We start from the raw sequence: 21,698 nt of genomic DNA, 5'->3' as shown, positions 1-21,698 counted from the left end.
ATTATCGTGGACCCAAAAATGAGAATTTGCTACCAACTATAAATTAACTAGGTTTTGGTTCGATAATCATCATTAAGAAGACGCATTTGGTCTATGATATTCCAATTTGAAAAATCTTATCGGCTCAGAATCATTATCGTAATATATGCCAACATTCTGGGCATGTCCAGCTATCGCTACACAATTTTCATATCCAAATTGGAATAAGCAGCATTTATCCGAAATAACTGCTAATTGTAGAGAATATAATAGGCAATAACTTTGTTGAATTAGTGGATTGAGCAGAAGCACCACAACCAAATATAAAATTAAAAAAAATTAAAAAAATCCAAATAAGACAACCCTAAAATATTCATGTACAAACACCTGATTATATGTCATTATTCGTCGTTGCTTTAAGTTAGCCGATGGCTGGTAATAATCTGAGAGCGAGAATAAAGACCTTTAATTTTTCAAGATTTGTCTGGCTCTTCTATTAATTCGATTTACCCGCTGGTCGTCATTGATCGGAGGTCATCGTGGATCGGAGTTCGCCGTGACCAGTCTGGGTGGATGGTAGTCTGAGCAAGAGGGAAGGGGACGATTGGAGTACTTTCTACGTTGTTAGGAGAACACGAGTTTCTAAATTTATATGAATGTGCAAGGTCGTTTAGTATTTCCTTAAAATAAATTTACAATAGTTAAACTTTTAGTTAGACCCGACAGTTTCTGACACGATACGAAAATGACACGAAAATAACGGGTTTCGGGTCATTATCGGGTGACCCGTTAAAAACCCGTTAATAACGGGTATACACGCGGGTAACACGTGGGTAACCTGTTTCGACCAGATAAGAAAAAAATTATTTTGATAATTTTAAAATTTAATTACTAAAAGATTTATTATAAAATACAATAGCCATATTAATATATACAATATATTCTATATTAAATATATAGTTTTGTATTATTATTCTATATAAGTTTTTTTTTTTTAAATTTGTCATTATGTATTTTTATTATGAGAGTTCCTTATTATCATTACTAGGATAAATTTTACTTAACATGTTGTTGTCCAAAATTAAAATAAACTAATATAGTATTTGTATAGGCAAGAACTAAGAAGACATACATACAAGTATGAAAAATGTGAAAGAATATATAAATACTCGTGATTCATCATTATTCCTCCACGAATAGATAATGGTTACATTTACATTATCGTTTAGATTTTTAAAATCCTCCAACCCTTCATAAATAATGCTTTTTTATTTGAGAGAAAAATTAATAATAATTAATAATAATTATTGTAGAAGTGTAAAAAATATACAATCACTCATAGTGACAAATTTTACAACTTTCATGAAGGGGTCAGCTTCGAAATCTAACACTATAATTCATAAACCTTAAATTTATATTTAACCGTCGATTGTCATTTACGTTTTATTCTTCTTACTGAATTTCATTTTTTAAATTTTCTTTTTTGAAAACATGATCATCTGGCAGATGTAAGTAGATGAACGGTTTAGATCTTTGATATCACGTTTCAATATTTACGATTAAATGAAATATGAGTCGATGTCAATAGTTTGTAGAAACTTTATAAACATCAAGCAATATTTTCACTAACCATAAAACTCTTAATATAATATTAACGATCCAAATCATTCATCTTCTTGCATCCTCTAATAGATCAAGTTTTCAAAAAATCAAATATGAAAAAACAAAATTTGATGAGAACAATGAAGTGTAAATGTAAACAACAATCAACAGTTAAATTTTTATCTATGATTTATATGATTATAGTGGCGAATTTCAAAGTTAAGCTCTTCATAAAAGTTCTAAAGCTTGTCATTACGAGCATTTATATATTTTTTCTATTTTTTTTTACACTTCTACATTAATTAAAAAACTATTAAAGACTTTAGGTAAGTGAAAATATACTTAAAAGAAAATTGTGTTTTTATGTTTTGGATGTGACAATATGGTATGTATATACTTATTTAGTATTATGTTTTTCATTTGATTATTTATTGGTTTAAAATATATTTTCCTTAACGGGTAACGGGTCGGGTCATATTACCCGTTAATATTATTGGGTCGATTTTGGGTCGGGTCATTTTACCTGTTTATTTTAACGGGTGTTGCACGACACGACCCGTTAAGATATCAGGTATAACACAAAAACTGTCACATCCCGGCCCGGGGCAAATTACTTCACGGACCTGCTCCACCACCGTAGCACGATATTGTCCGCTTTGGGCTTACCATTCCCTCACAGTTTTTGTTCCGCTTTGGGCTTTACCATTCCCTCACAGTTTTGTTTTTGGGAACTCACGAGCAACTTGCCAGTGGGTCACCCATCATGGGAGTGCTCTCGCACACTACTCGCTTAACTTCGGAGTTTCGATGGAACCCGAAGCTAGTGAGCTCCCAAAAGGCCTCGTGCTAGGTAGGGATGGGAATATACATTTAAGGATCACTCCCCTGGACGATGTGGGATGTTACAAAAACGACACGAACACGGAAAACACGACACGAATGACAGGTCTACTTTTAGTGGTTCATGTCATTTGGTCAGTAATTTGGGTACTCCCAGTGAGTACCCGAATATTATCCACATATATATATTTACATAATGAACAGTGAAGAATGATCTGTGATTATGTTAGCATGCAATTTGCGTTTATAGTTTATTTTGGCAGTGGCTAAGAGAACACAGTTTGGAAAATGCAGAAGACTTGGGAGCAAACAATCTGCATTGGAGGAGTAATTAAATTGTGTATGAAATTTAAATACAAGTCTGCTTTGACAATCTACAGTATTGGCAAGAAACTTGAAACCAACCTTTCAAAGTCCACTGATCTACTTGGTCCTACTTCTGCACGGTGCATGGGAGCCTTCCACCGCAGTATATAAGATGGTCTTTCTACCGATTGCCAATTGGTTAAGTTATATGCTTTCTTTCTACCATCACTCTCATCTTTAGCTGCACATTCAAGGATTATGCACTGTCAAATGCTGTCAGAAAATTAAATATATATCCGCTACTTGTTAAAAAAGGAACAATTATTCTGTAGCTGAATGAGATAATTTTGGTTCAACTAGAGATAGCAAACTTGTAAAAGAAATCCTCTAAAGTCTATCGTTAACCCTAACCCTAACCCTAATTAATTAGCAGATAACCCAAACTAGAGATAACATCAGATTTCAATTATACCCACGAAAGCAAAACTTTATAACGCTAACCCTAATTATAGCCGTCTTAATCTATATTGTGACTATTGTATCACCCACTTTCTGTTAGTGTAACTTGAATCAATGAGTGTTTTGATGTAGATGGAGCTGTACAGAAAAAACAAACGATGAACAAAAGGCTGGAGAAAATGAATGGTTTCTTGTTCTTCTCTCTGCAGAAACTTTACAGAGGAATATTTCTTCTTATATCAGAAAAGGAGCACTCACTTGCTCTACATTAACTGAAGGTCCTTAACTTGGGACCACATAAACCACTACATTTCATCCTAGACACACATCTTTCTAATTTCATGGATCTATCAACACATGGCACTCATGGCCTTTTTACAAAACTAGACATTTACACTTTGCCTCATTCTGCACAAGTGGATACACCAATTTAAAACAAACTTATTCTAAAACTTTTCAGCTCAAATACTTATAGTTCAACACTCCCCTTTAAGTTTTGAGCTGATTTCACACCAAGCATATCTCGAAGATAGTTGAACCGATCCTTAGACAAAGGTTTTGTGAAGATATCTGCTACCTGTTTTTCAGTGGGACAATACACCAAATCAATGATTCCTTCTTGCAGTGCATCCTTAATAAAGTGATACCTTCTATCAATGTGCTTTGTCTTTTGATGGAACACAGAATTCTTTGTAATAGCAATGGCAGATGTGTTGTCACAGTGAAGAGGAGTAGCTACAGTTTGTAATTCTCCAAAATCTTCCAAAACAAACCTTAGCCATATTGCTTGTGTAGTTGCTTCTGATGCACTTATATATTCAGCCTCTACAATTGAGAGTGCAACGCAGTTTTGCTTGACTGAAGCCCAGGAAAACACACCACTGCCAAATGAGAATGCATATCCTGATGTGCTTTTGCTGTCTTCCAAAGAACCACCCCAGTCACTATCACAGAAGCCAATTAAGCAAGCTTTTCTTCCTTTCACATACTCTAAGCCATAATCCAGAGTTCCCTTGATGTATCTGAGAACTCTCTTTGCAGTTCCATAGTGTTTGTTGGTAGGACAGTGCATGTATCTGCCCAATAAACTAGCTGCATACATTATATCCGGCCTTGTGCAGTGAGATATAGGAGACTTCCCACAATGCTCCTATACAATTCATCACTTGCAGATCCACTTCCATCATCCTTAGATAGCTTCTCAGTAGCTACCAGAGGAGTTGAGACAGTCTTTGCTTCATTTAAACCAAATTTACTCAGTAAAGAGCTTGCATACTTCTTCTGATTAATGAAGATGCTGGAATCTGTTTGTATCACTCCCATCCCAAGAAAGTGGTGAAGGAGACCTAAATCTGTCATCTCATACTTCATTTTCATATCTTCTTTGAACTCTTCTAGCATTGGTTTGCAACTACCAGTGTAGACTATATCATCTACATAGATAGACACAATTAGAATATCTTATCCCCTTGCTTTTATATACAGAGTTGGTTCACTCAAGCTTTTCTTGAATCCACACTGAGAAAAATAGATGTCAATCTCTCCATACCAAGCTCTCGAAGCTTGTTTTAAACCATAGAGAGCCTTATGAAGTTTGTACACCTTGTCTTCCTTGTCTTTCACTGCAAAACCTTCAGGCTGCTCAACATAGACCTCTTCTTGTAGAACTCCATTCAAGAAAGCCGATTTCACATCTAACTGATACAATTTCCAGCTCTTTTGTGCAGCCAAGGCTATTAATGTTCTAATGGTATCCAACCTAGCAACTGGTGCATAAGTCTCATTGTAACCCAAACCAGGCTTTTGTGCATAGCCTTTTGCAACCAATCTTGCTTTATTCTTCAACACTGAGCCATCAAGATTTAACTTAGTTTTGTAGACCCATTTAACCCCTATAACAGGTTTTTCAGTTGGTCTGTCAACAAGTTTCCAGGTGCCATTCTTTTCAATCATAAACAGCTCATCCTCCATAGCTTTTAACCAAGACTCATCTTGTTTGGCATCCTCATACTTCTCTGGATCCATGATACACAGATTGCATTGAGCCAATACATCATTCAGATTTCTCCACTTCAATGGTGTATTATCAAATGCTTGATTTTGTCCTTCAATTACATTTGACATACTTGAAGATTCACCTAAGATAGGTGACCTGAATTGAGGTTCATAGTCTTCACTATTAGGAGCTCTTCTAGACTGAGATAATATAGGTGATGTAGGAGACAACACCATTCTGTCATTGCTCTCTGTGCTTATATCACTGTGAATAAAGCTTCCAGTATTAAGAAGTGTTGACCCTGAGTCCTCTTCCCAATTCCAGACAGCTTCTTCCTCAAATACAATGTCTCTTGATAAGAATAACTTCTTAGATAATGGATCAAATACCCTATACCCCTTTTCACAAGTTGCATATCCCACAAATACTCCTTTTAAGCTTTTTGGTTCAAGTTTATGTCTCTGTTCACTTGGAACATGAACATAACACAGAGATCCAAATACTCTCATATGGGCTATTCCTGGCTTTCTACCAGAATAAGCTTCAAAAGGTGTAATGTTGTTTAAAGCCTTTGTGGGGCATCTATTCAGAATATATACAGATGTATGCACAGCTTCTGCCCAGAGAAAATATGGCATCCTCTTCTCATGCAACATAGATTTCGCCATTTCAATCACTGTTCTGTTCTTTCTCTCCACTACTCCATTTTGTTGTGGAGTATATGCAAGAGTAAATTATCTTTGTAATCCTTCCTTTTCACAGAACTGATCAAATTCTGCAGACTTGAACTCCCCTCCCCTGTCACTTCTCAGAGTCTTAATCTTGAAACTACTTTGTAATTCTGCCATAACTTTGAATTTCTTAAAACAGCTGAACGCATCTGACTTATATCTCAAGAAATAGACCCAAATCATTCTGGTAAAATTATCTATCAGCAGCATGAAATACTTATTTCCAGCAATTGACTCAGTCTTCATAGGTCCACACAAATCAACATGAATCAGTTCAAGTGAAGCAGTTGCTCTATACACTTGATTTCTAGGGAATTCTTCTCTGTGCTGTTTACCAAATTGGCAACCTTCACAGACTCCATTGTAATCTGCAAGCTGTGGCAAACCATGTACCATTTCCTTGTCTCTCAATTGTTTGAGACCACCAAAATGTAGATGTCCAAATCTCCTGTGCCAAATCTCAGTGGAGTGAGTGACACTAGCTTTCAGCACCATTTGATTCTCAGAGAACAAAGTCAGTGGATAACACCTATTCATTTTCTTTTTCACTCTCATAACCAAGCATTCTAGTGATGGACCATCATACACATTGCACATTCCACCTCCAAACACCAAGAAATATCCATGTTCATCCATTTGACCAACACTGAGTAAGTTCTCCTTTAACCCGGGAAGATACATTACTTCTCTAACATATTTTCTCCCTTTATTTGTATCAATAACTAAAGATCCCATTCCTGCAACATTCACAAGATCTCCAGTTGGCATTTGAACTTTACCAGCTACATTTGTTCTAACCTCAACAAGCAAATCTACATTTCCTGTCATATGATTGCTACAACCACTGTCAATATACCACTCTCCATTCACCTTTGGTTCTGTGACAGTGTTGTTTGCATAAAACAGATTCCCTGTCATCTCCAATTGACTTGCATTATTTGCCTTTTGCACTGACCTGCCTACATTGCACTCTCTAGCCCAATGCCCAAATTTATCACAGTTGAAACACTTTGGTTTCCCTTTGTATCTACACTCACCAAAGTGATACTTAGAACACACTTTGCACTGAGGCTTTGCAACCTCCTGACCCACTGACTGAGATGCATTTACACTCTGATAATTGTGCAGAGAAGATTTCTGCTGAAATTTGGGTTTTGATTCCCATTTCTTGCCTTTAGAATTCCAATTTCTCTGAGTTCTAGATGAACTCGAATGACCCCCACTCTTGTTCTGCTCCTTTGGATTCACAGAAAATGAAGAGAATGCTCTCTCATTTGCATCAACCATATGCAAATCAAACCGTTGTTCTTGACTCTTTAAGATTGCAACTACTTCCTGCAATTCTACAGTCTCTAGACACTTTGTATTTTCTATAACCAAACAGATAGAATCATAAGGTTTACTGAGACTAATCAGGACTTTCTGCACTAGTCTCTCATTTGACAAAGATTCACCAAATGTTCTCATCTGATTAATTAGATCATTCAACCGTGTAAGATAGCTAGACAAAGACTCATCATCTCGCATCCTAGCATATTCAAATTCTCTTCTAAGATTCTGCAATTTCACAGATCGTACCTGATCACGACCATGATACTCTCCATACAACAAATCCCATGCCATCTTCGCTGACTCGGCATTGGCGATTCGAGGGAAGATTTGATCCGAGACTGCATTCTGAATGATTCCCAAAGCCTTTGCGTCTTGCATCAACACAGCTGACATTTCTTCATCTCCATCATCCTCCGACGATCCTTCAGACTTCTTCTTCTTCGAATCAGACGTTTTAACTCCTTTCTCCACCAGATTCCACAACCCATGTGATTTGAAGATTGTCACCATCTTGATTCTCCAGAACTCGTAGTTCTCACCGGAGAAGATTGGAGTCCTCACTTCCGAGCCTCCAGATCCAGACATGATTTTTGATCTGAATCGACAACCTTCACAGAGTTTCAAGAGAGCTTCGATTGAGCTCGTTAACTTCACAGATTTACGCCCAGATTGTTAAATCCAACCTGGCTCTGATACCATGTTAGTGTAACTTGAATCAATGAGTGTTTTGATGTAGATGGAGCTGTACAGAAAAAACAAACGATGAACAAAAGGCTGGAGAAAACGAATGGTTTCTTGTTCTTCTCTCTGCAGAAACTTTACAGAGGAATATTTCTTCTTATATCAGAAAAGGAGCACTCACTTGCTCTACATTAACTGAAGGTCCTTAACTTGGGATCACATAAACCACTACATTTCATCCTAGACACACATCTTTCTAATTTCATGGATCTATCAACACATGGCACTCATGGCCTTTTTACAAAACTAGACATTTACACTTTGCCTCATTCTGCACAAGTGGATACACCAATTTAAAACAAACTTATTCTAAAACTTTTCAGCTCAAATACTTATAGTTCAACACTTTCATCATAACCCTAACCATATTGCAACTTCTATGTCGTGCATAATCTATATTGTGACTATTGTCCTCCTGCACGTACAGATCCTCTGCAGCAAGACAAAGCTCTTCTTATGCCAGCAGTTGCACCACACGAAGGGAGTCAGTCTCAACTTCCAATGGTAACCAGCCGGTGCAACTCCCAGTTGACAATACTGAGATCAGCGAGGGGGCAGGAATAGCGACAACACTGCACTCCTGCGCGCAGAATCACCAACAACAGCCCCAACTCCCCGATTACGTACCGCTGCGCCACATCAAATGCTCCATCCACATTCAATTTATATCCACCAACTGCTGGCTGTTTCCAGTGCTTGTATTTTTCATGCCTTTCAAAATTGTTTTTCATAAAGATGCTGCCCTAATCCTAAGTATGAATAGTTTTATGATATCATATGTATTATCTTATGTTGATTAATAAAGCATCCAATTAGACAAATATGTAAGATTCTTACTTTCAACCATTTGTTACGTACTCTTTGGTAAATATTTCAAGCATAGTTTCAGAAAAAATACGTAAGAATCTTTCTCTCAAGCATTTGTTACCAACTCTTTGGCAAATATTTTCAAGCATAGTTTCAGAAGATATAATGTTGAAAGGGTGTAAAAGAACATGCTAAAACTTTATGTGGAGAGTATGGGATGTAGGCATGGCTAAGTAAAGTGGTTGTATTAAGATAATTATTAATTTAAAAAGTAAATGTAAGATGTTTTTAGCCCGCGGGATATTCAACAAAATGAAGAGTATTCTTTTGACAAAAAAACAAAAAAAAATGTAGAGTATTAATTAAACAGAATGTGTTGTGTATTTAACAAGTTTTAGGTGAATGAAGAGTCAATTAAAAGGAATTTTCTAGCAAATGCTCAAAACCCCAATATATGAGGATTGCATGCTTCATTATCAACGTTCACAAGAATTGATGCAATATTTTTAAAGCATATATACAGGAACCTCAGATGAATAAAAGTATATGAGCACAAATTGGAAAAGAGAAGACATGGGAAAAAAGACCACATATACGCGTCATGTGAGCCTCAAACACAAAGTCATCAACGAAAAACTTTTTTTAGTGGAAATCCCATTGACTTTATTTTTAGGTGCATGGGCATCTGAAATGGACCAATATGCATGAGTGTGGAATCAAGTTCCCATAAGGTGAGATGGAAAAATATGGTACATGAAATAAACTTGATGCAACTAAGGTTTACACGAAGCATCGCTACCAACAGTGGTGGATTCAAGAATTTAACTTTGTTGGATTCTAGTGTAAAAGACTCAAGCTTATAGAGCGCCCAAAAAATTTCATTTTTTCTGTTGAGTCATTTAGTCGAACACTTAGTAGGAATGTAGTTATCTCCATAATTCTATCAACAACTTCGAAAGCCTAATACAAGCAGCATCTGCCAAGGCTTGTTCTAAGGCCTATTGAACATCACTTGGCAAGGCCTGCCTAAGAGCCATTTCATCGAACAATTTGTTGGCTATAGGGTCCTCTGACGACTTTCTCCCTATGTTTCCTGACTTCCGTAGAGTCCCGGGACACAGGAGGACCCTTGGATCCACCAATGCATGCTACTAGATATTAGCTCCAGTATTTGATTCTTGTGAAATTGGTACATTAGATTTTTGTATGTAAAGTGACAAGAGATTGAAATTAAGGTTCAAACCATATCATTTTTTTCATTACAAAAATGCTTAGACTTTATTGCCGAATTTGCATATTTCAAATGATTCTCGATCAATCCCACCATTTGAAATTTATGTCACTCAAGGCACCTTGAGTAATACTCGAGTCCTCGAGACGTCCTTTAGATAGTGCTCGAACTACCCTAGCCTCGAGGCCCGTCAATGGTGCTTGAACCCATTCAAATAGTTAAAATTCTAGAAGTGTAAAAATCAACACAAACGGTTAAAAAGTCTATAGCAAGATCAAATTAATTTGGCTACTTTTCAAAAGTTCCCATGAGTACTTACCATAGATTTGTGATGATAAGTGTTCTATTACCAGAGCTACAGGCCCCACCGCATACTATCTTTGTGAAATCAGTGGACATAGTGTGGCATTGGGATCATATATATTCTAATTTCATAACTGTGGATTATCTGGTTTGGTTCATTTCATTAAAAAGAAGAAAAAATATAAAGAATTTCTGTTTAAGGCAAATTGATGAGAGCTAGCGTATGAGCTGATAACTCTCTGGGAATCCGAATCGAACAATTGTATGCCCATCAGCTATAAATACTGATCAATAGAGGCTTCATCCGACCACAGTGGCATACCTCCATTGTAGAATGATCATATTTCAATGGAAGAGATGTCAAACATGGAAGAAGGAGCCTTGTTTGGTAGCCAAGGATGATTTGCCTGCAGCCTCGATCCTAAAGAGTAAAGAGGTTTATTACACGATAAAAATCAGAAAAACCCTAGTTGAGTTCTCAGGCAGTCACGCCTTGGCGACGTGACAAGCTCTTCTCTCTCATGCTAGGCTGCTCTCTTCCTCATATTTTTCTTCTTCCATGTAGAAGACGAAATCACGGTATATGTTAACTTAATACATCGCTAGTCTATTTCTTAATGGTTCTCGACATTGGCTATATCTGCGGACAGACCCTAGAATAAGCATTCCCCGCCTAGAAGATAAAGGTAAATTTCTTGAGTGTCTGGACCCTAGTTTAATGGTTACATATTAGTTAAACTAATATTACAGTCTAGTGGCTCCTCCTTACTAGTAAGTGAGATTTCATATTCGATTTACATGGATAGCGATGACATATTATATTTGTGTTGAATTCAATACATCATAACTGGCCTACTTTGTGGTTTAGCCCTATTTTTCTTCCCTTTAGAGTAATAATGCCGCCTCTCCTAGAATAGACTATAGTTGTACAAGTAAAGTAGTCAAATAGTGGTTTTCTTGATTTTTATTCTCCTTTTCTTGGCACGTTTTATGGATTTCTAGTTTAAGTTTATGGTGTTCTAGTGTTTTTCCAAGCCTTAACCAGTTCGGTCAGTATATATATAGTTCAAGAGATGAGGATGACAGGGCAAACCTTGAGCTTCAACCATATTATGATCAGCTTAATTAAATAAGTCAAAAATTGTTATGTACTACTAATTTGTTTTCTGAATTATCATTTGAGTGAAAATTAAGTCCCTAAATTATTTTTTCCACTAAAAGACGTTCGTAAATTCATTAAATTTTGCTTTATTATATTCAAAGTTATTCTATCTAATTTTTCATCAACTTAAGTTATGTGACTTGCATGACACATTTTAGAGGGTAAATCATCATTTTGGTGCCTATAAGCCCTTAACGTTGCATATTGGTTGCTACTCTCTAATTTAACCCCGTACACTTTTTTTTTCCCGAAAACATATTTCCCATAACTTTGTATATGTTAATACAATCTACCTTTCAAAGCGTATTATATGCAAGTTATGTGACTTAAATTGACAAAAGATTGAATAGAATATATTCGAATTTATATTAAAAATGTAATTGACAGATTTTAATTAGTTTAAAGATTTAATTTTTATTCAGTAATAATTTAGGCACTAAATTGGCAAATTATTGATGAAAATAACAAGGAGTAAAATGAAGGAATCTAGAACGAGAGGTCACGGTTCAATTCTAAAATTCTTTAAACACTGTAGAACTGACTCGGTCTCCAACTACTCATCACGTATGCAGCACGAGATAAACTAACAATTTTCATAAACTAATTTAATTAATGGTTCTGAATATAGTATAACTATGAATTTGACTAAATATTTTCTTAAAAAATAATTGAACTGACACAGAACATTCTAAACAGCCTATCAGTACAGTCTAACAACTAAATTACTGAAAATATGTGCCGTCATATATATATATATATATATATATATATATATATATATATATATAGCTGACAGACTTCGACCTAAATATTCAAGTGGACACCAAAATCAAGACATATTGGCCGACACTTGAAAGCTGACGAAGCCATAATATTTAATTAGTGTGTAAAAAGTACAAGTAAATTAAAAAACAAAGTTTAAAACTAATTTAATCTAGGAGTGATAGTGCGCAATGTGGAAGAATCCTTATTACAAATGCATGCAATACCAGAGCATAGATAAAAGTGCATTAAAAATAAGAATATTCTCATTCTGAGTAGGATGGATATTAAGTACACAACAACTAACAAGAAATAAATTTCCAACATTTTCGGAAGTGGATGTTAGAATCTGCCAACGATCCCTTGCCACATAATCCAGCTACTAAGTCCTGGAGGGGGGGGGGGAAGCAAAAAAGTGTAAGTGGGCATAAATATAAAGACTTGTTAAAACCTTTGCTTTCGTAACATATTGATCCCTCACTGTAAAACTCATATAGTTTTCAAAATCATACTACAAATAAGTATGAAAAACCAAAGTGAAATGTATAAAAGCAGCTATGCTAAGGATACAGGTGAATCATGGATAACACAATAAATGTAACACAATGTGCTCATAAAAAAATGCAGACACACAAGTCTATGTAGAAAGTAGCTACATGAATAGGTTGGGTGTAATAATATAAGTTCGAGTACTACATACACATGAAGATAGTGGTAAGCGCGTCATATACGAGTCCTAGATGCAAAAGCAACGAGTATAGGTTACCTATAATAGATCCAATGTGAGCATAATGGTTTAATGTGAAGATACACGTGAAGTTGGTCTTGGCCTGAATGAGTACTATAGACACCGGTGCACTCATGCATGATGAGCAGTTCAAATATGTAGGATCATGCCATCATAATTTCATAAATCTCAACATCATCACTAGCACTTATATTTATAAATAAAAGCACGACATGATATAAAAACACTTCATAAAAGCCATTATGGAAACTATAACTATACAATATAGTTTGAAAACAAAACATACTCATTGATACGTCGTTGGGTCAGAGCCATCTTGTTTTGCCTAATCTCTAATCTCCTCGGAATAAGTCTCTCCTAAATGTGAAACCACTATACAAATCATTAAATTACTCAAAACTCATAAATACTGAGAAAAAGACTCGAAATTCCTTTTGTTTGCTCAAAACAGGGATTGGAAGTACTTAAAACAAGGTTCACACGCCGGCTGGTAACTGTCACATGGCTGCACGCACCGACCGTGGAATATTTCAATCACCGTTACAAAATATGCAGTTGGCATGAAACAATATTCAGGGAAGAAATATACCTTCAGTTAACGGAAAGTGAAAACGTCGTTAGAGAATATTTAGTCGCCGTTACGGAATATTCGGTCATCTTCTACCTCATCTCGGCCTACGGAGCCGTCCGTAGACCGAAACTTCCCCAGAATCTAGGTTTTTTGGCCGAAAATTTTCCAAAAACCATAGTTCCAAACTCAACCAAAATTCACAACCTAGACTAATTTGAGGGTGTAGAATCCTGAGAAGTCCCTGCTCGAAAATAAGGTTGTGGAACTCTTCGAATTTGTGTAGATACGAGCAGGAAATGCTCGAACCTGAGCATAGGAGTGATTAAGAGTGGGTTGATGACCTCAATCTCGTGCAACCCAACGAGATTTCGTCCGAAAAAGCCTCGTCGTTGCTCTGCAACTTGTTGGAATTGCAGAAAAACCATTTTTCTTAAATTTTCTTCGAAAGGAAGCCAATCAACACAAACCATACATGAATCTTTATCTACTGAACAAACTAGAACGATTTGTGGTGGTTAGAAGACTTACCTTCACCGGTAACAACGAGAATTTCGTCGAAAATGCTTGTCCGTTTCTAAGCTCTCGTGTTCAAGCTTCTCCACCATGAATCTCACAAAACAGCGAGTATGGTGGTGATCAGGGAGTCGAGATGAAAACGGTGGTCCGTTTTACATCCCATTTGCGCTCAGGGCCAGGATGTACACGTAGTGATTAGTACTACTGTAAGAAGTAATCTGAAAATCAACAAGTTACTAGGATCTCAGATATAACAAATATAACGACAATAAAACAATCAAACAATTAAAGGGAAATAAACTTATCTTCCAAAGCAGAGGAAGAAGAAGCCATGACTGCTAGGGTTTCAAGGAGGAACTTCTACACTCTAGCAGCCGAGAGTCCTTGTGCACCGAAATAAGGTTTTGCACTAGAATAGGATAATGATGTGAGTGCAGGGACCTCCTAATATATAGATGCTCATCCCTTTAATCCAGCCTATTAGATGATTAAAGGGATATTCCAAATCAATTAGGATTTCATTATAGTCCAAAATGGTAACGAATTCTTTGTCAACTAAATAAGGTTTTCATAATTAATTGCACTAAATAAGGACTCCTAAACCTAACCAAATAAGGCTCCATAATTTTCTCAACTATTAACTCGAATTTACCAAGTTACTGTATGTCAAGAAATAGGAAGCACATGTTCTTTGACACTCACAACTTACATTCTCCCACTTGAGTGTCCAAGAACATAATCCTTATTTGGCTAAGTGGTAGGTGATCACTGAGTCCCACAAAATTTGCAACTATACCTTTAACAACTTGTCACTAGTAGTTTAAATATTGGATTATAAAAAATAACATGTAATTGCTTCTACATGTTTACTCTATTACCACGAATATCAAATTACGAGCACAATGTTGCTTGAGATCATTCGTTAAATTCAGGTTGATAAGCAAAAGATCAACTCCTAAACTGAGCCTCATGCAAGCATGGCTCATATTTTCTGTCAATTTATAATATGATAAGAGGACAAGTAAAATACAACATATTATTTACAAAATTATGACCTCTTATTAAACTTATGAACAAAACTTAAACAAAAACTCTTAAAAAAAATCAGTCACTAACACTTCAAATTCTTAACACAAAAGGTAATCTCTTACTCCCACTTATTAAAAGAGACAAAATTATATAAATTATTATTACTCCCACTGATTAAGAGAGTAAAAAAAAACTTTGTAAATGTCTACAAAATGAAATAGATACCTTTCAAATACTCCCATTAGCAAAACATTAGTCATGGGATCTAAAATATAAAATTTGTGAGCTCAACATCTTTATTCTAGATATATGTATGGAAATGACTCTTGTGACTGAAAAACTATACAAAATCATTTGGTTATTTTTGTTCATCTAACATTTGACAGAAATAGAAAACTTTAACTAAATGTTTTCTTACTACATCAAAAACATATAATTCTAGAATCATCTTTGGACAAAAACTAATTATATTAGGTTTGCATAGCTAAAACATAAAATACAAGGGCAAACGTATATAGCTTCAACACTTTTGAGCAGATGAAGTATATACAATCATGTCAATTCCATGCTTCACTATACATTGATTTATAGTTGTACTGAATAAGAAAACACTTTTGAGCAGATTAATTATCCATCAATATCATATAAATCACAAGTCCAATTTCTTGAACAACAAACAAGAATTAATAAGCAAAACACTTTTGAGCAGAATATACTCATTAACCCTTCTTGAATTTCTTGCAAGATTAGTTGCATATATAAAATATAAACTAGTATGATAATGTACATTTTATCTATCAAAACTATGACCATTAAAAGCATGCAAAATTGATGAGTGCGAGGCTCATAATACATTATTTCTTCCACTTGGGTAAACACTCAAAATTGCAAGATTAAACACTAGAGAAAGTGGTTTCCATATACCAAAATATAGGTTAGTTGAATTAATAAAAATCAAATACATAAAAAAAAATTTATTATTTTTTATATTTTAAAGTAGGTTAGAATTAAAAAGTTCCATAAATAAAAACTTATGCAATGACTACAAATTTTATTTTATTTTAGTGTATGAGAGAAGACTCACATATGTAACATTCCACATCGCCCAGGGGAGTGATCCTTAAATGTATATTCTCATCCCTACCTAGCACGAGGCCTTTTGAGAGCTCATTGGCTTTTAGTTCCGTTGGAACTCAGAAGTTAAGCGAGAAGGTGGCCAGAGCACTCCCATGATGGGTGACCCACTGGGAAGTTGCTCGTGAGTTCCCAAAAACAAAACCGTGAGGGAATGGTAAGCCCAAAGCGGACAATATCGTGCTACAGTGGTGGAGCGGGCCTAGGAAGTGTTCTGCCCCGGGCTAGGATGTGACACATATGTGTTCAAGATTAGGTCATAAATTAAAATGAAACCTAATAAGAGAATCCAAACTCAATATTTATGTTTTAATCTAAAACAAAATTGATTAAAAGAAACGCTTAGATATCTCAATAACATCAAATTTTCAACAATAATTTTAATCCAATTTAGAACTCATAGAAAATTAAGGCAAAAAATTGGCAAATTTACCTATTCATTCTCGATTATGCAAGATTCATCATGGAAGTAGTCGAGTTGTGGAGGATCAAACCAATTGCAAATTGCATGATTGTTACACCTTTGGGCAGAAACTAATCATGCAAATAAAATACCTACATAGCTAGCCAAAACATAAAATACACAAAATACATATAACTTCAACAGCTTTGGCCAGATAAAAATATGTTAGAAGTACTTTATGTTGCTATAATATTAATTTATAGTCGTAAATGATTTCCTAAAATTCCCTTTGGGACAAAATTATTCACCATATAAATTTGAATTCTGACTTTTCAAAATAATCCTTTAGAACAGTATTAAATAACCGTTTTGTTGGATATTCAATGATTCTCAAAAGATTAAATCAGTCACAAGAATATGTCGTTATTGACATTGAACAATAAAGTTCTCGAAAGAGGAAACATAACTATTCAGTTATTCGATAGGGACCAAAATGATCAATTAGTAAACTGATGTTACTTTCCAATTTTTGTCTTAAAAGACAATGATCATCATAATCAAAATTGATGACCAAACATAATATTGGTTTGAGCAAAATAAACCAATACATTCTTTTCAACTAAATTTAATCAGTGTTGCCTAATAAAAGTTGTTGATGCACAAAATCTGGTGGATCTTAGACCAACATAAAGCCAACCGTGAATCACACAAACACACAAGAACACAAATATGTATCGTGGTTCACCCCAATGTTTGGGCTATGTCCACACTGATGTTGATTCCATTTCACTGTATGAATGTATGAATTACAATAGATCGAGAAGAGAGCTCTCTGTGGATACAGCCCTTGCCATTTTGCTCTCTGTTTGGCTCAGAAGGTATTGCCCTCTATTATTGTGAGGAGAATTGTATGAGAGTGATGTTGTGTCTTTGGATGTGAGACTCTCATTCTTTCTCCCCTTAGTGAAGGTGATGAGGATTCCTTTTATAGAGTAAGGATTTCCCCCTCTTACATAAATCATGGGCTCAATAATGAAGCTCAAATATCGAGGCCCAATATATGGTACAACAGGAGTCCCCCAAGTCTTCAGTCAAGAGAGTTTTTTGGTTGGAGACTTCAAATCCAATCCATGTACGGGCTGAAGTGACTAGATGTCGTCCAGAACTGGTACTCGACATGAGACGGTGCTTAACATCAAGCAATACTCAGCTAGAGGTAGCACACGTTGCAAGGCTGCTCGACTAGAGGCGATGCTCTCGGCGAGGCGGTTGCTCAGCTAGAGGCGGTGCTCGTTGTGAGGCAGCTAGGCTTGTGGCGTTCCTCGTTACGAGTATGGACTCGACGTCAGCGTGCGCTCATTATGAGTTGATTCTTGACATAACTCGGGTCCGCTTGTCCCGTTCGCATATTGGGTCTATGTGTCGGATTCGCGGATCGGGTCCATAAATCGAGTCTTTGAGTCAGGGTCATACGTAAGGTTATCAAGTCGGGGCCATCTGTAGGGTCCTTGAGTTGGATCCATGAGTCGAGGTTCGAGCTCAAGGGTGTCCAAGCACATAGGCTCATTTTTCCTTTGTGAGGTTATTCTGTATGGTGCGCATGTGACTAATAATAATAATGTTGGATTAAATAAACAAGTTGTTTTGTAGAATGCGCATGTAATGATCAGGAATGATTAAAGATAAATAATAAACTATCACAGAATGCATGTGATGGTTAGAAATGATTAAAGATAAATAATAAACTATTAAATAAACAAATGATAAGTAAGAGAAGAGGGAGTCCTTATCTTGTCCGATTGGGTTTCTGTCGAAAACTTGGGTTAGAATCCTTTGAGCCTTTCCGGTCGAAACCATTCGTTGACCTCAGTGGCAAGGTATTCAAGGACAGCAGCGAGGTAGACTAGAGCTCCGGCACCGACACATTCGGCGTACTTTCTTGCTTTCAAGAAACGAGCAATACGACTGACAGGGAATTGCAAACTGGCCTTACCGAACTGCGATGTGGCCTTGTTAGCGGCTCCGGATCCCCAAGCTTCGCCACGACCCGCCATTGATGGACCTTTGAGAATAGTTTGAGCAAAAGAGAGAAAGGATAGGAGAATGAGGACTGAGAGTGGAAGTGATGTTGCTGCCCAAACTCTCGAAAAGTCCGGGAGTGTAAAGGAGGTTGTAGAGACACAATTTGCGCTGATCGAATAGTTTATAAGATCAGAGTATATGTAGTATGTATTGTTGCTCCTGTGATCTCTGTGGAATGCCTGTTGCGAATCTCAAGAAAAAGTTGATGTAACTTGGTTATGAGATCAGTGATCGGTTCGTCACTGATACTATTGTTGTTCCTGCTCAACGACTGCCTCGACCGTGAGGACCTTCTCATCGCATTCGAGCCCTAAGGTTTTGAAGATCTAAAGGAGTTGAGCGACCTCGAGGCACGAGAGTACACAGAGGGTGAGATTCACCATCTGGAGATCCTTGGTGCCAGAGACAAAGGAGAAGGTGTGGGGCCGGGTGCGGATGTTGAAGATGTAGGGCTTCTAAAGCCATGGGATCAGGAAGTGGGTGCCTTCGCCGACGGTGTCGTCGATGACTCTACGGAAATGGTCGAAAAGGACAGCGCGCTAGCCGCCGTCGACGGTGTAGAGCGAGGAGTTGAGGATCGTGGCGTAGGTAGAAAACTCTTTGATTCAAGAGGCGGCTGCATATGAGGAGGACCTGCGCGAAAGGCCCGAGCTTTTGGTGCTCCGCCAATAGCTCCGTCAAGTACTGGCTCTCCACATCCGGCAGCATTCTCAGGTGCGGCGAGAGCGCCCTCACCGGAAAGAAGCGTATGAACCCGACATTGAAATCCCAATAGAGGATAAGAGCTCAGAAAGGTACCGAATTGAGTGAAATGGTGACAGACTTGTACTGTGCTAGGTCTTCTGGGTTTGCTGGGTAGAGAAATCAAAGTAATGGTAGGCAGAATGGGGGTTTTATAATTGAGAAGGTTTCTTGGGTTTTGCAGATTCACGGTGGATATTGTGGTGAGGTTTCACAATGGTGAGATGAAAAAACTGAAAGAGAACCAACATAACTTTTCGTGTCGTTTCCCATAGACGGCGCCAAATGTTGATGCACAAAATCTGGTGGATCTTGGACCAACATAAATCCGACCGTGAATCACACAAACGCACAAGAACACAAAGATGTATCGTGGTTCACCCCAATGTTTGGGCTACGTCCACACTGATGTTGATTCCATTTCACTTTATGAATGTCTAGATTACAATAGATCGGGAAGGGAGCTCTCTGTGGATGCAGCCCTTGCCTTTTTGCTCCCTATTTGGCTGAGAGGGTATTGCCCTCTATTGTTGTGAGGAGAATTGTATGAGAGTGATGTTGTGTCTCTGGATGTGAGACTCTCCTTCTTTCTCCCCTTAGTGAAGGTGAGGTGGATCCCTTTTATAGAATAAGAGTTTCGTCCTCTTACATAAATCATGGGCTCAATAATGAAGCCAAAATATCGAGGCCCAATATATGGTACAACCAAAGTCATTAGTTTTGAGAATTTGCATAAGATAAGAACAAATAGGACCAATTAAACATGTCAATAATTGATACTGCACAAATCCCTAAAAACAATAATTCAGAAATGTTTTCGAAATTCCAAAAAAAAAAAATATTCAGCAATACTACTTTAGTTTGCAAATTCACTCAAAAATCAATTCTAGTTAGATTGTCATGAAAATTTTCAAATACGAAGTAAACATATTGATCTGACATATTCCAAAATTTCATAATTTTTGAGGTTTAACAAGTGTACTAAAATCAAATTAGAAATGGGATGTGCTGCAGAAACGGAAAACATTCTGCAGTACACACCCGAGACTAAATAATTCACCAAAACTTCAATCTTCCTCCAATGTGTATGAAAATTTCCAGAAATAAAGTAGACATGTAAATTTATTGTCACGCAAAATTACATGATTTTTTCGATTTTAAAAGTGGGCTAAAAATAAAATCAAAATGGAATTTTCTGCAGACACCGCATAAATTCTGCAGAACAATCCCGAGATTAAAAATTCATCAATAATTCATTTTCAAACCAATGCTCGTCAAACTTTCCAGATTTGAAATAAATATCTCAATGTATATCATACTAAAATTTCAATAATTTATAAATTACATAAATATATCAAAATAATATTACAAACACACTATTCTGCAGAAGTCTGCAGAATTCCAACAACATGGTATCATACTTAAAAATTTACCATAAATCCATTTTTTTGTCCAAAAGACATGAAAATTTTTGCATATATAGAATTCATTATATAACATAACATGAAATAATTTCATCAAAATTGGAGATAGGAAAATTTATCAAATTATTGTTCTAGAGCGGTGAATGAAATTTACAAAATCTTCTAATCAGATCACAATAAAATAAGATACATATGCATTGATGAGAATTTGGCTAAACAATGACCATTCACTATATATTTGCTAAACAAAATGCAAATAGCTAACAAAAATTCATTCTTTTGGTGATTATTACGACAAACAAGGCATCCCTTTTCACCATAGAAGAAAAGGATTTGGTCATATAGACAACTTGGCTTAAGGTCTACATCAACAAAATATCCAAATTTGGTAACCATATCAAATTTCAATGCAAAAGCCACACTAGTCCTTTTAATTCATTATTCCAAAAAATTATGGACCAAACTACAATATTTAATCATGCAATCAATAAGCCGATGTAGTTAAAATATAAGTTAATATAGGCAGAAAGTCTCAACACTACCACTTCAATTCTTCTCTTTAATACAAGGGTAATAGATTCATGAAAAATAATAGAATAAGAGTGAGCGGAAGCATGAAAATTCTAGAAACACATAACGATAGGATTATTTTATAATGATAAGAAAATTTGAGAGGATCCATGTATACACAAAAAAGAGGGAAAACAAGAAGACAAACCTCACAAACTCATAACAAAACTCCATATTAATCCGTAGAAGGATTTATATTTAAGAGTTTGAAAATAATTGATATCATGTA

This window comes from Malus sylvestris, chromosome 3, assembly GCF_916048215.2.
Source record: "Malus sylvestris chromosome 3, drMalSylv7.2, whole genome shotgun sequence".
Classification (NCBI taxonomy): Eukaryota; Viridiplantae; Streptophyta; class Magnoliopsida; order Rosales; family Rosaceae; genus Malus; species Malus sylvestris.
The sequence above is the reverse complement of the archived record's forward strand: the minus strand, read 5'-3'. Positions refer to the sequence as shown.